We start from the raw sequence: 14,771 nt of genomic DNA on the forward strand, positions 1-14,771 counted from the left end.
TACTAGAGTCAAGCTATGCTGAAGAGAGGTAGGAACCTCGAAACATGTATGTCCATAGATTATGGTTTTACAAATAAAAAAAATAAAAATATTATTAATCTATGTCCAAATAAAATATGGACGATTTTCTAAGTGAGACGCTTTTTGAGGTGAATATGCTACTTAGCCCTATTTATTGTTTAAAGTCAAATCAACAAGAAATCTACATAATTTTTTAATAGTGTATATATAATAATAATAATATAGTTCATATATAATTTTTAATATAATTTTTAATAGTGTATATATATATATATATATATATATATATACGTGTGTGTTTATGGGAAAAATATGCTTTTTCAATTATATTTTACTCTTCAATTTTACCAATCCTTTTATTTATGAAGTTCGATGTGAGTTAAATTTAACAACAGAGCATATACAAATCGATGACAAAACAGCTATATTCCAAATTCCAAAATTTTATTTATCTTACCATTTATTTATTTCAACATGTCAACATGTCAAAATTTCCCAATTTTTTTTTAATTTTTACAGCACCTGTTCCATAATACAGAAAGAATCGGTTATTAGCATTTCAATAACTTAATTAAATATGGCTTCAATAACATATTTCATGTTGCAACTATTCTTCAAAATTGATGCCCAATTTTTTTTCTTTTTTTTTCAAAATTAAAATATTCCAATTTTTCTGATGAATCAACTAGGAAAAAATTAATTATTGACATATTAATAATCAACTATTTCTACGTTATAAGACAAATGCTGTAAAATATCTGGAAATTTTGACATGTTGAAAAAAATAAATGGTATTCTGAATAAAACCTTGGAATATAGCTGTTTTGTCATCCATTTATATATATATCTTGGATACCCTGACAACAGTTCTTTTACGAATTGAAAATTTTGTTTTAAATAAATAAATGTATTTATTTATCAAAAGAAAATCTGCACTAATTTTTAGTCTTTTCAACAGTTAAATTTTGAATTTATATTTCAATATCAACAGGGCTTATTAATTAACAGTGGAATTTCATATGCATTGAAGGAGAACTGAATAAATTATCCCTCATAAAATGGACTTAAAATCACTAATTTATGGTCAGTGAATTGAATGTCTAACAACCCAGCTAAAATAATGGGAATTCTAAGAAATTATGATTTAGTTGGAGATGGATCGAATATTTTAGGTGGTATTTTACTATCAAATAAAAAAAAAGGGTGGGGGGTTCTATAATATGTCAAGTTTGTAACTGAACTTTTGGGAAAAATAGTGAATTTTCTTCCTTTTTTTTTTTTAATGAGAATTCAAATGTGGAGAAAGTAAATTTGGATGGTGATGTTATTGAGGTTATTTAGAAATTTTGCACGTTGGTGAGATGAACTGCTGGTGCTGGTTTGATTGCAAGATTGAATAGAGTTTAGGAAATTTCTGTGATTACTATTGTCTCTGTTTACTTGCCTCCTCTTGAAGGCAGAATTAGATACAAGGTCAGGTTTTTATTCAGGAAATCCAACTTCTCAAAAGAAATCAATCTGGATTGGCACAGAAATTGAAATTGCCTCAGTCTAGAAGGATCTTTGTCCACTGACCAAGGACTGAACATATGAAGTGTAGTATCATAATGAATGAACACATGAAGTGTAGTATTATAATGAATGAACATATGAAGTGTAGTATCATAATGAATGAACATATGAAGTGTAGTATCATAATGAATGAACATATGAAGTGTAGTATCATAATGAATGAACATATGAAGTGTAGTATCATAATGAATGAACACATGAAGTGTAGTATCATAATGAATGAAATATGAAGTGTAGTATCATAATGAATGAACATATGAAGTGTAGTATCATAATGAATGAACATATGAAGTGTAGTATCATAATGAATGAACATATGAAGTGTAGTATCATAATGAATGAACACATGAAGTGTAGTATTATAATGAATGAACATATGAAGTGTAGTATCATAACGAATGAACATATGAAGTGTAGTATCATAATGAATGAACATATGAAGTGTAGTATCATAATGAATGAACATATGAAGTGTAGTATCATAATGAATGAACACATGAAGTGTAGTATCATAATGAATGAACATATGAAGTGTAGTATCATAATGAATGAACATATGAAGTGTAGTATCATAATGAATGAACATATGAAGTGTAGTATCATAATGAATGAACATATGAAGTGTAGTATCATAACGAATGAACATATGAAGTGTAGTATCATAATGAATGAACATATGAAGTGTAGTATCATAATGAATGAACATATGAAGTGTAGTATCATAATGAATGAACATATGAAGTGTAGTATCATAACCAATGAACATATGAAGTGTAGTATCATAATGAATGAACATATGGAGTGTAGTATCATAATGAATGAACATATGAAGTGTAGTATCATAACGAATGAACATATGAAGTGTAGTATCATAATGAATGAACATATGAAGTGTAGTATCATAATGAATGAACATATGAAGTGTAGTATCATAATGAATGAACACATGAAGTGTAGTATCATAACGAATGAACATATGAAGTGTAGTATCATAATGAATGAACATATGAAGTGTAGTATCATAACGAATGAACATATGAAGTGTAGTATCATAATGAATGAACATATGAAGTGTAGTATCATAATGAATGAACATATGAAGTGTAGTATCATAACCAATGAACATATGAAGTGTAGTATCATAATGAATGAACATATGGAGTGTAGTATCATAATGAATGAACATATGAAGTGTAGTATCATAACGAATGAACATATGAAGTGTAGTATCATAATGAATGAACATATGAAGTGTAGTATCATAATGAATGAACATATGAAGTGTAGTATCATAATGAATGAACATATGAAGTGTAGTATCATAACGAATGAACATATGAAGTGTAGTATCATAACGAATGAACATATGAAGTGTAGTATCATAATGAATGAACATATGAAGTGTAGTATCATAACCAATGAACATATGAAGTGTAGTATCATAATGAATGAACATATGGAGTGTAGTATCATAATGAATGAACATATGAAGTGTAGTATCATAACGAATGAACATATGAAGTGTAGTATCATAATGAATGAACATATGAAGTGTAGTATCATAATGAATGAACATATGAAGTGTAGTATCATAATGAATGAACATATGAAGTGTAGTATCATAATGAATGAACATATGAAGTGTAGTATCATAATGAATGAACATATGAAGTGTAGTATCATAATGAATGAACATATGGAGTGTAGTATCATAATGAATGAACATATGAAGTGTAGTATCATAATGAATGAACATATGAAGTGTAGTATCATAATGAATGAACATATGAAGTGTAGTATCATAATGAATGAACATATGAAGTGTAGTATCATAATGAATGAACATATGGAGTGTAGTATCATAATGAATGAACATATGAAGTGTAGTATCATAACGAATGAACATATGAAGTGTAGTATCATAATGAATGAACATATGAAGTGTAGTATCATAATGAATGAACATATGAAGTGTAGTATCATAACCAATGAACACATGAAGTGTAGTATCATAATGAATGAACATATGAAGTGTAGTATCATAATGAATGAACATATGAAGTGTAGTATCATAACGAATGAACATATGAAGTGTAGTATCATAATGAATGAACATATGAAGTGTAGTATCATAATGAATGAACATATGAAGTGTAGTATCATAATGAATGAACATATGAAGTGTAGTATCATAACGAATGAACATATGAAGTGTAGTATCATAATGAATGAACATATGGAGTGTAGTATCATAATGAATGAACATATGAAGTGTAGTATCATAATGAATGAACATATGAAGTGTAGTATCATAATGAATGAACATATGAAGTGTAGTATCATAACGAATGAACATATGAAGTGTAGTATCATAATGAATGAACATATGGAGTGTAGTATCATAATGAATGAACATATGAAGTGTAGTATCATAATGAATGAACATATGAAGTGTAGTATCATAATGAATGAACATATGAAGTGTAGTATCATAATGAATGAACATATGAAGTGTAGTATCATAATGAATGAACATATGAAGTGTAGTATCATAATGAATGAACATATGAAGTGTAGTATCATAACGAATGAACATATGAAGTGTAGTATCATAATGAATGAACATATGGAGTGTAGTATCATAATGAATGAACATATGAAGTGTAGTATCATAATGAATGAACATATGAAGTGTAGTATCATAATGAATGAACATATGAAGTGTAGTATCATAATGAATGAACATATGAAGTGTAGTATCATAATGAATGAACATATGAAGTGTAGTATCATAATGAATGAACATATGAAGTGTAGTATCATAACGAATGAACATATGAAGTGTAGTATCATAATGAATGAACATATGGAGTGTAGTATCATAATGAATGAACATATGAAGTGTAGTATCATAATGAATGAACATATGAAGTGTAGTATCATAATGAATGAACATATGAAGTGTAGTATCATAACGAATGAACATATGAAGTGTAGTATCATAATGAATGAACATATGGAGTGTAGTATCATAATGAATGAACATATGAAGTGTAGTATCATAATGAATGAACATATGAAGTGTAGTATCATAATGAATGAACATATGAAGTGTAGTATCATAATGAATGAACATATGAAGTGTAGTATCATAATGAATGAACATATGAAGTGTAGTATCATAATGAATGAACATATGAAGTGTAGTATCATAACGAATGAACATATGAAGTGTAGTATCATAATGAATGAACATATGGAGTGTAGTATCATAATGAATGAACATATGAAGTGTAGTATCATAATGAATGAACATATGAAGTGTAGTATCATAATGAATGAACATATGAAGTGTAGTATCATAATGAATGAACATATGAAGTGTAGTATCATAATGAATGAACATATGAAGTGTAGTATCATAATGAATGAACATATGAAGTGTAGTATCATAACGAATGAACATATGAAGTGTAGTATCATAATGAATGAACATATGGAGTGTAGTATCATAATGAATGAACATATGAAGTGTAGTATCATAATGAATGAACATATGAAGTGTAGTATCATAATGAATGAACATATGAAGTGTAGTATCATAACGAATGAACATATGAAGTGTAGTATCATAATGAATGAACATATGGAGTGTAGTATCATAATGAATGAACATATGAAGTGTAGTATCATAATGAATGAACATATGAAGTGTAGTATCATAATGAATGAACATATGAAGTGTAGTATCATAATGAATGAACATATGGAGTGTAGTATCATAATGAATGAACATATGAAGTGTAGTATCATAACGAATGAACATATGAAGTGTAGTATCATAATGAATGAACACATGAAGTGTAGTATCATAACGAATGAACATATGAAGTGTAGTATCATAATGAATGAACATATGAAGTGTAGTATCATAATGAATGAACATATGAAGTGTAGTATCATAATGAATGAACACATAACGTGTAGTATCATAATGAATGAACATATGAAGTGTAGTATCATAACGAATGAACACATGAAGTGTAGTATCATAATGAATGAACATATGAAGTGTAGTATCATAACGAATGAACATATGAAGTGTAGTATCATAATGAATGAACATATGAAGTGTAGTATCATAATGAATGAACATATGAAGTGTAGTATCATAATGAATGAACATATGAAGTGTAGTATTATAATGAATGAACATATGAAGTGTAGTATCATAACGAATGAACATATGAAGTGTAGTATCAAAATGAACGCCGATGCTCAAAATGTATAAACATTTTGACCCCTTCCTTTACTTAAAAAATTATCAAAAATCAGGAAATTAACCAATTTTAATGAAATTTTCAGTATTTATCAAATAATGATTGCTGAATATAATGAACTAATTATTTTTATTTAAATCTTAGTGGAAATGTATTATTTTGTTTAAACAAAAAATACCTTTGCTAAAGTTATGGTTTTCAGCAGTAAATAAAAAACGCAAGACTTTATTTTTGCTTTTTTTCATATATATAAATAAAGCATCGTAATTTGTAACAATAAAAATAAAATAAAATAATTTTTATAGGAACATTACGAAAAAAAAGCCCCTAAATCTGTATTAATGAATTCTATATAACTCGAAGAAAAATGAATTTCTCGAACTACCAATATTACCATTGAATTAAGTATTGCTTATTTAATATTTTCACACAAAAAATTATAATTGCAAAAACAATTTCTACTTTTTTTTAAATTATGGGTTTTGAATAATTTTTATAAGCAAGATTTTAATAATTTCCTTGCTCGCAAGAATGTGAACCTTTCAGTGTAACATGTTTTTTATATAATATTGAACAATAATAAAAAAAAATTAATTTAAAAACAGGAACATAGAAAAATAATTAAATTAAAAATGCAAAAATTAATACAAATGTTCAGAAAAGAAATGTATGGATGTGCGACTGTGAAAAAAAAAGAATTTCGTCCCTTTTAATGACATGACGTCATTTTGCCTGAAATTTTGGGCCTTCATAATTTTCGTGTTTACAAAATTTTAGTTTGTTGCGTTTTACGAACGCCAGAATTACTCGGTTTTGGGGCTAATTAATTTATTTTTTGTACAAACAAGGTGTTTTTTTTTTTTTTATTTAATTCAATATCTTAGGACTTTACAAATTGTCTTTGAAATAGACTCAGAAAACTAATATTTATCTTTTAAAGGATTTTTACAATGAATTTATTTAGCTTCAAAATTTAGCTGAATTGGATAGCTCGCTGTGAAAACATTTTCATAACTATTTTTTTTACGTGTATAAATATTTTTTTCCTTTTGGAAATTAAGTTTAGTCCTTAATCTTTCAAATACAATGAAAAAGTAGTTGGAAACCTACAAAAAAATTATGATAAATCGGCTTTCAAAACTAGGTCCCCCATTTTTGTCCGCCAAGTTTTGCCCGTACCTATGTATCATACACTTCATATGTTGAGTCCTAGGTCAGTGAACGAGAGATCCTTCTAGACTGAGGCAATTTCAATTTTTTGTGTCAATTCAGTGTATCAGAAACAGATACTACACTTTGAGTTTAGCTACCACTGTTGAACTACAAAGAGAAGAGTCTATCAGGTACATGTGCACAGTGTGATGGTGTACGGAAGTGAAACCTGGTCAGTGAGGATTGATAATATGTGTTGCATGGGGATAAATAGTATAAGAATGATAAAGTAGTTGAGTAACATGTGTCTTAAAAACAGGCTTGGATCTGATGACTTAAGAGGAAGACTAAATCTGGACAGGAGACTTTGTTAGTTTGTTCACATTAAAATAACAGTTCTTGGTTTAGCAGATGTAGAACAGCTCAAGGAGCAGAGGAAGGCTAAAGAAAACATTCCAGGAAATGATGAAGATAAAAAAACCTGTCCAGAGGTAGATTATTTTGAAAGTTAATCTCTAAAAGCCATCCATCACATGACATCATGCAAAAACAGATGTTAAACTGATGATGAAGAATAAGAAAATTAATTTCTTTTATTTAAATTTAATTTCATTTTAATAATTTATTATAATATATATTATACGTATCATTTATATATTTTCCATCATTTAAAGAATGGCATTCTCTGTAAAGAATGACATTCTTTGCAGTGCGCAAATTAATGACTATTATAAAGGTTTACAATTAAAAAGTTTAAAACATTTTTTTCCACAAAAACAATTTCTTATTTCTTCTTGTTCACAGCTGTTTTGTGTTAGGATTTGTAATTGGGTCATTTGCATTTTCTTTTGATATTCACAACAGAATTGTTTAACTCATTTACAGCAATTTAACTTTATAAATTTGTTAAATACCCGTCCCAGGATGCGTATAAGCAATAAATATAGCATTAGTTTTGATATCTTTTATCTTTCATTATTTTTGGTGCCTCCCAACCCCCGTTTTAAATAGTATGGTTTTCAAACAAAAAATAATGTGCCGGCATTGTTCACCTAGAATAAATATTTTATAATTCATAATAATTAGTTCAATATGTATTATTAGAAGAGTGAATTTTACTTAGTACTTTATGCATTACGCCATGAGTGTTTGTGTGGCATCACTGATAAAATACTAAGTTCAAGTTCTAAGTAATGCTCTTCTTGAAGGTTCAATTCTCAATACAGACGATACTAAGAATACAATTACAAATTACTTAAGACTTCTACCCGTCATGGCTGATGGAATGAGAGTATGCTACCCCCATAAAAGGTTTTGTTTGAAATTTCATACAGATTAATCCTTTATGACCTGAATTATGATGAAGATGATTAAAAAAATATTTATTGTTAATTTTAGGTGGCGGCAACTGAATGTAAGCAATGGACAGTTGCGATCTGCAGGCATCTGGCATCTACCCAGATACCGAACTAATACTTCCAGGGCGTGTTTGAATCAATTCCTACTTTATTTATGGTGTTATATTCATTTTACGACTGAACGAATTAGTTCAACCAGATCATAAAGTTCAACAACAAGACTACCAAGTTCAACAACAAGATTTCCAAGTTCAACAAGATACACCTGAACAAGGTCAAAGGTAAAATTTACTGAAACATGAGTACAACTTTCAAGATGAGAATGGCAGTACAAATAATCCAAATAGAAATTATCAATTTTCATCAAAAAATTTCAGAAAAATAATCTTTTAAAAATGCATCACGAAATTTGATGAAGAGAATTTGTTTTCTCTGCATTAAAATTTTTAAAGTTTTTTTTTTGTGCAGGTGTGAATTTGAGTAGGCACACCTTTTAAAATGCCTGTTTTTTTTACAAAAAAGATGTTGTTGAGAATATATATTCCAAAATTCATAATGATTGGTTCATAGTAAAAAAAAAAAGGAAAACATTATATTATATTATATGCACTCTCTAAATGTCAACACACACACACACACACACACACACACACACACACTTAACTTTATAAGTATAAAGAATGATTAAAATATTTATGCAGCTTTATGAAGATTTTATCATCTTAAATGTATTTACGAAACAAATTACTTTTAAAAATTGTAATATTTATAGAACGTAAACAGGGAAAAAGTAATACCAGAAAAAACCCACTTAAAGAAACCCCACCAAACAAAGGACATTAAAAGCACAATTTCAATTTTATTTAAAAAGAGAATATAAACTAAAAAATATTTAAAAGAATAAATTAATGCACTAAATTGTTAAACTATATCAAAAGTAAAACTCAATATGGCTTTCTTTTTGTTGGAAAGTTTCTTTTTTTTTTTTTTGTTTTGGGTAGTTCTATCTAAAGGTCTTTTTGTCCTGAGAAGAGAGGAAGGGGTCTAAAGTACTTTTTGTCTTGAAGGGTATCGTCTGACGTTTTTATCATAGGGGGAGTGGGGAGGGGCATAATGTGTTTTTCTTATTGATGGTTTTGTCCAGTCTTTTTGTATTCATAGTCCCAAAACTCTAAAAGTCTTCCTGTATTGGGGATTTTGTCTGATTATTTTCCCATATTAGGAGTTTTGTTCAAAAGTGTTTCTGTACTGGGAATTTGTCCAAAGGTCCTTATGTATTAGGGATTTGGTCTGAAGATCTTTTCCCTGGACAAGGGTCACATAACTAATATATACCATTTGTTGAAATATTACAAAATTGATGTTGAATCGGGAATAAGAGTTAATTTTTAAATAGACGTGTGATAGATATTAGTGGTATATATCATTTCCATCCATACATGTAAACATAATAAATATATTGTGTTACTTGTATCAACATGATGAACTATAAGTTAAAAAATTCACCAAAGAAATTGTCAATGTACTTACATTAGTTAGGTCAATTTCTAGGTTATTATACTTTGAACGACAACAGCTTATCAAATTCTGATATAAATTGCATTCATTTAATAAACGAGTTGAACTCATAAACATTTAATTTTATTTGGACTAGAGATTTTTGTCTTCTTTTTTTCATATAATTTTCACTCATTTCAAATGATATGAGAACAAGAATAAGAGTTTATATTACTAATATTATACTATTAAACTTTCCATTGTAAGACAGTATTTTACAGCCGTCACTCGGTACTTTACAAATGTGTTTCTATTTTTAAAGTTGTTTAAAAAGACATTTTTAAAAGATTTTTCATTAAACTATTTAGTTGTTATTTCATCACTTCTGATCATATATTTAAACTAACTGAAAACATCTGAACAGGTAGTTTGTAGAGAAATATGTTGAACATATTATATAGGAGTACTTCCTTTGACCCAGCACCAGTATGCACTCCTCCTCTGAATAATATTGAACTAACTTGTCCAAGTGAAAAACTTTACAAACCACTCTCGTCTTCATAAAAAATGATAGTTTCTTTCACAAGGTAAGGTAAATTAGTCTGTATTCTTTGCACTCATTTAAACCACAATTGTCACTTGTCTGATGGTGAATTAAGATTGTGAATACATAAGTATGATTGGGATAACCGTTACAAATAAATAAAAAAGAAACGATGACTGACCATTAAAAATATTGAACCAAACAGAAATGAAAAAGGAATTACTTTTGAATATCACATGTTTAGGTCCTCCAGTTAAATATCCAATCGGAACAACAGTTTCTACTTTTTTCTACTTCCCAGAGATCTAAAAGAAAAAAGAAAAAATAACCATGGATAAGGAAACAGAAGAATAAGCACATTTTAAACATTAAAATAATTTTTCATTCAGTAACTTTTAATTCATATAAATAGTTATCAACTTTATTTTTCAATAGTAAATTTAAAGAAAGTTTTCATTTTTTTTTTTAATAAAAATTTTGAAAGATTTTCAAGAAAATCAGCAAACATCTTTTGATTTTTTTGTCTGAAATAATTTTTAAAAAGCAACCGAGATATTTGGATTATTCAGACTGATAACATTCTCATCCTAACTGTTTAGTCTTCATGTTTCAGCTGTTGCAATATTCAACTTTCTTCAGGAACTCAGGAACTGCTACTCAATATTAAACTAATGGTTTTCATTCTGCTTGTCATAAGGTGCGAGTACAATTGATGCTTATTGTCCCTTTTCCACCTAAAACATTTATGAAAAATGTGCACGGTGACAAGCAATCATAGGTTTAGTATCACTTAGAGTATCCTGATGTTCCTGATAAAATTTGTTAAATAAATACAGATAACTTCATTATTCTAATTTTATGAGATTTTGTGATTAAAAAAAGATAATATTCTTTATGTTTAGCAAGAGTGATTTCCTAGTGGTGGGTTAGGTGGGACTTCATATCATGAATTTTCTTGAGTGAAATTAAAAGTAAAAAGAGTCCATCATCAAACTTGGAAACAAATAAATAAATAAAATAAATAAATAAAGTCAATAAATAAAATCCACTAGAGAATAAAGCTTAAACAAAAGTGAATTTTGTTTATTTCAGTTATTACAATAGAAAAATGCGAGCATGAAAAGTAATATGGTTAAGCTTAAACATGGAAAAGTAAAGGACTAGTTGTTAAAAATGGAAAAGAAAAGTACAAGATATTCTAGTAAAAAAATTTATAACTTAAAATATTGCAGAGAATGGAGTATATAATGTTATAAATTGAATTTATGAAAAAATTCTTAATGCTGCAATATTTTAAATTATAAATTTATTATATTTTTTACTAGAATATCTTGTCCTTTTCTTTTCCAGTTTTAACAACTAGTCCTTTACTTTTCCATGTTAAAGCTTAACCATATTACTTTTCATGCTCGCATTTTTCTATTGTAATCCATGATTTTTCCAGGCTTCCAATAAATTCACTTGTTCTTTGTTTAATTTCAGTCTTAATTTTTTGCCCCCACAAATGTAACATACACATATGTAATAACAATGTACGGCACTCGTCTGCTTTCAATAAAATCCCCTCAATTATCTCCCTTTCATTCTTTTATCCTGTCTGTTTCACTTGTTACTTCTCTTTTTGTGACAGCAGTGAATTAGTAGCAACAGTAGTCGCTGAAACGACATGGTTGCTATGGAAAACAGTCATAAAAAACGTTGCTCACCGTCTTACGTCTTTTTACGATTTTGGCCACCAGTAAATTCATCATACCTTTTGTTTTACTGAACAAAAACTGCAAGTTTTTTTTTACAATATAGCTAAGAATGTGATCCATAAACTGTAATAATTGTTTGAAATTTAGTCGAAAAATGAGTGAGCGGTGAAGCTTTAAAACGCTTCTAAATGACTAAAACTGCCACTTAACCATATATTCAAACACGGTAGTGTTTGAATGATATAGAATTTTGTAACAATAAATTGATTTCTTTTTTAATTATGCAAAAAAATTTATGGAAATAAAAATAAATACATTTTATTATTTGAATCAATAATATCCTTTAACACATATTTTTAACATTTTTTATAAATAACTAACAGGATCTGTGTCCCAGCCTTGCCTTGGTGGAATATAAAAAAATGAATGCAGGGTGACCCAAAAAAAACAAAAGCTAACTGGAGGCCATCTAGAACATATGCTGTAGAACGGAGAAAAAAAGGCCAAAGACCCTAGTGTCTTGATGTGATGTTTTGAATATAATAAGCTAGTTATGACCAAAGTTTCATTTCATTCGGATAAAACATTAAGAAACAGGGCCTAATTAGAGTTGGGGCTCCTTTTTTGGAGGGTCACCCTGTATTCACAATATGAACGCTAATTTTGTAATTTGTACCTTCCATCACACCAAAATTATAAAAAAATCGAAAATTTTCTATAAAATACCCCCTCCCATTCCTATTTAAAGCAGACAAAAAATAATTTACATGATTACAAAAAGAAAAACGAAAAAAAAAAGAATGCACCTATCCCAATTTTCCTATACCAAAATTGAGAAGCATTTGGTTATACATGTTGATTTAATATTAACTGGTCAGGAAGTGGGTGTTCATTACATATTAAATTCATATAGGAAAGTATATCTCATCTAAAAATAGAAAATCTATTATTTATTCGGACATTTTTTTCCAGCCTATTTACATATAATCGAAAAAAAAAAAAAAAAAAATTGGAAGTTTTTGAGGGTTAAACTATGTGATAGAGATTTACCATAAATTTCTTTCAAGCATTGTAATTCCTAATTGAATTGTGTAAATTACTGAAAATGGATTCCTTTTGTTATTTTTTCATTCATACAGTTATTTTTTTAAATTAAATATTTTTTTTATAATTTGCCACGATACAGACTGTAGCCAAGGAAAAGTAGAAAAATATGATAGATGTTTAAACAAAGTTTCATAGAAAACACTTGTGAGCTACTGTTTGGGTTTTTAATTCCTCTGTGGCATTTTTTTTTCTATTGTTAGCAACCTATTTGTGCGAAAACGTCAGCTGTTCTGTTGTAATGGAATCAATTCTATGATAGTGAAAATGCACAAAAGTTATGAAATAATTAAAAATAAATAGTACGTACAACTAGGATTTGTGAACGGAACAAATAATTGCTTTGTTCCGTTATTTTTTTTTTTCACTAAAAATATGTTAATTTTTTTAACAAAAAATGAATATCGGCTTTTACAAACCAATTATGATCCATAAATAATAGCTTGCAAAATGTAGTAACGCAAATAAGTCACTAATCGTTCTTGTTCAATCATAGAATAAATGAAATAGTGATGGAATCTTAAAGATAAGTAAATATAAAATTTTCGATCAAGTGGAAAGAAGAATTAGTAAGTTTAATGAAAATAAGAGTAAGATTTTAATCACATAAAAACAGAAAAACCTTTCAAAGAAACAAGAAATGACCCCATGAATGAGATCTGAAGCAAGTAAAGTTAATTACAGATGTGCTCGGATTAAATGAAGGTACTGAGTTTTTGTTTTGTTTTATATTAAAAAAGAAAGCAGCATTAATACTATTTTTTAAATAAAAAAAAATTACTTAAAAAGTTGGGTTTAAATGCCATTTTGTAATTTATTCCAGCATTCTGAAGAATGATCTATATATTAATACGATAGCGCGCGCATGTGTGTGTTTTGAATAAAGGTGGTATACCATTTTGTGTGGCATGTTTACATCCAAGTGGCTGTCGTTTAATTGTCATGAACTTCCATTCTTTCTAATAAATAATTTTACCAAGAATTCCTCATAAGTTTTGGTTTCAGTTCCGATTATAGCTAAAGGAACTCAAGTTTTGATTTTGGTTTTGATTCAAGCTAATACACTCAAGTAATATGGATATATTTTTTTTATTTTTGTCTGAAGAACCTATCCCTAAAACGAAGCATATAAACCTATCAAATATATACAAATTCTAGTATTGGGGAAAAGATAAACAATACAAATGAAAAAATGACAGCCATCGAAATTAAGTTTATATATAAATATAAAAACATTTGCCATGATAATTACTCCATACGCCTCGGTAGAGGACAAAATATAACTACTGATGTGGTATACCACCTTTATTCAAATCATATAAATAAGTCCATACATCTATTCAACTAACTGTTAATTTGACCATATGGACATATATCTTATAAATAAACAAACAAATAAATAAATAAAGAATTTGTAAACTATACAAAATAAATAAATAAAAAAGGTGAGGAATAGGATAAAAAAATAAATAAAATAATAAATAAATAAATAAAACTTGTCAATAGGAAAATGAAGTCGCAACCAGAAAAGAAAAAGCAATCATAA

The 14,771-nt window shown here is 27.9% G+C and overlaps 1 protein-coding gene across 6 annotated transcripts in view; it reads right to left on the reverse strand.

The window, feature by feature from the left end:
- The window catches only part of LOC145296054 (uncharacterized), a 945,555-nt gene that overhangs the window by 637,777 nt on the left and 293,007 nt on the right, over positions 1 to 14,771 (reverse strand). For 4 of the 6 annotated variants that reach the window (XM_080142118.1, XM_080142120.1, XM_080142114.1 and 1 more), the window contains one exon: positions 10,648 to 10,729. The exons of 1 other annotated variant lie outside the window; for it this stretch is intronic. The gene's annotated coding sequence lies outside the window, so the exon portion shown is untranslated. Of the gene's footprint in view, positions 1 to 10,605; positions 10,730 to 14,771 lie in introns of all 6 variants that reach the window. One more of the 6 variants, XM_080142115.1, reaches the window with a different exon arrangement.

This window comes from Euprymna scolopes, chromosome 16 (assembly GCF_053919585.1).
Source record: "Euprymna scolopes isolate OS-2025 chromosome 16, ASM5391958v1, whole genome shotgun sequence".
NCBI lineage: Eukaryota > Metazoa > Mollusca > Cephalopoda > Sepiida > Sepiolidae > Euprymna > Euprymna scolopes.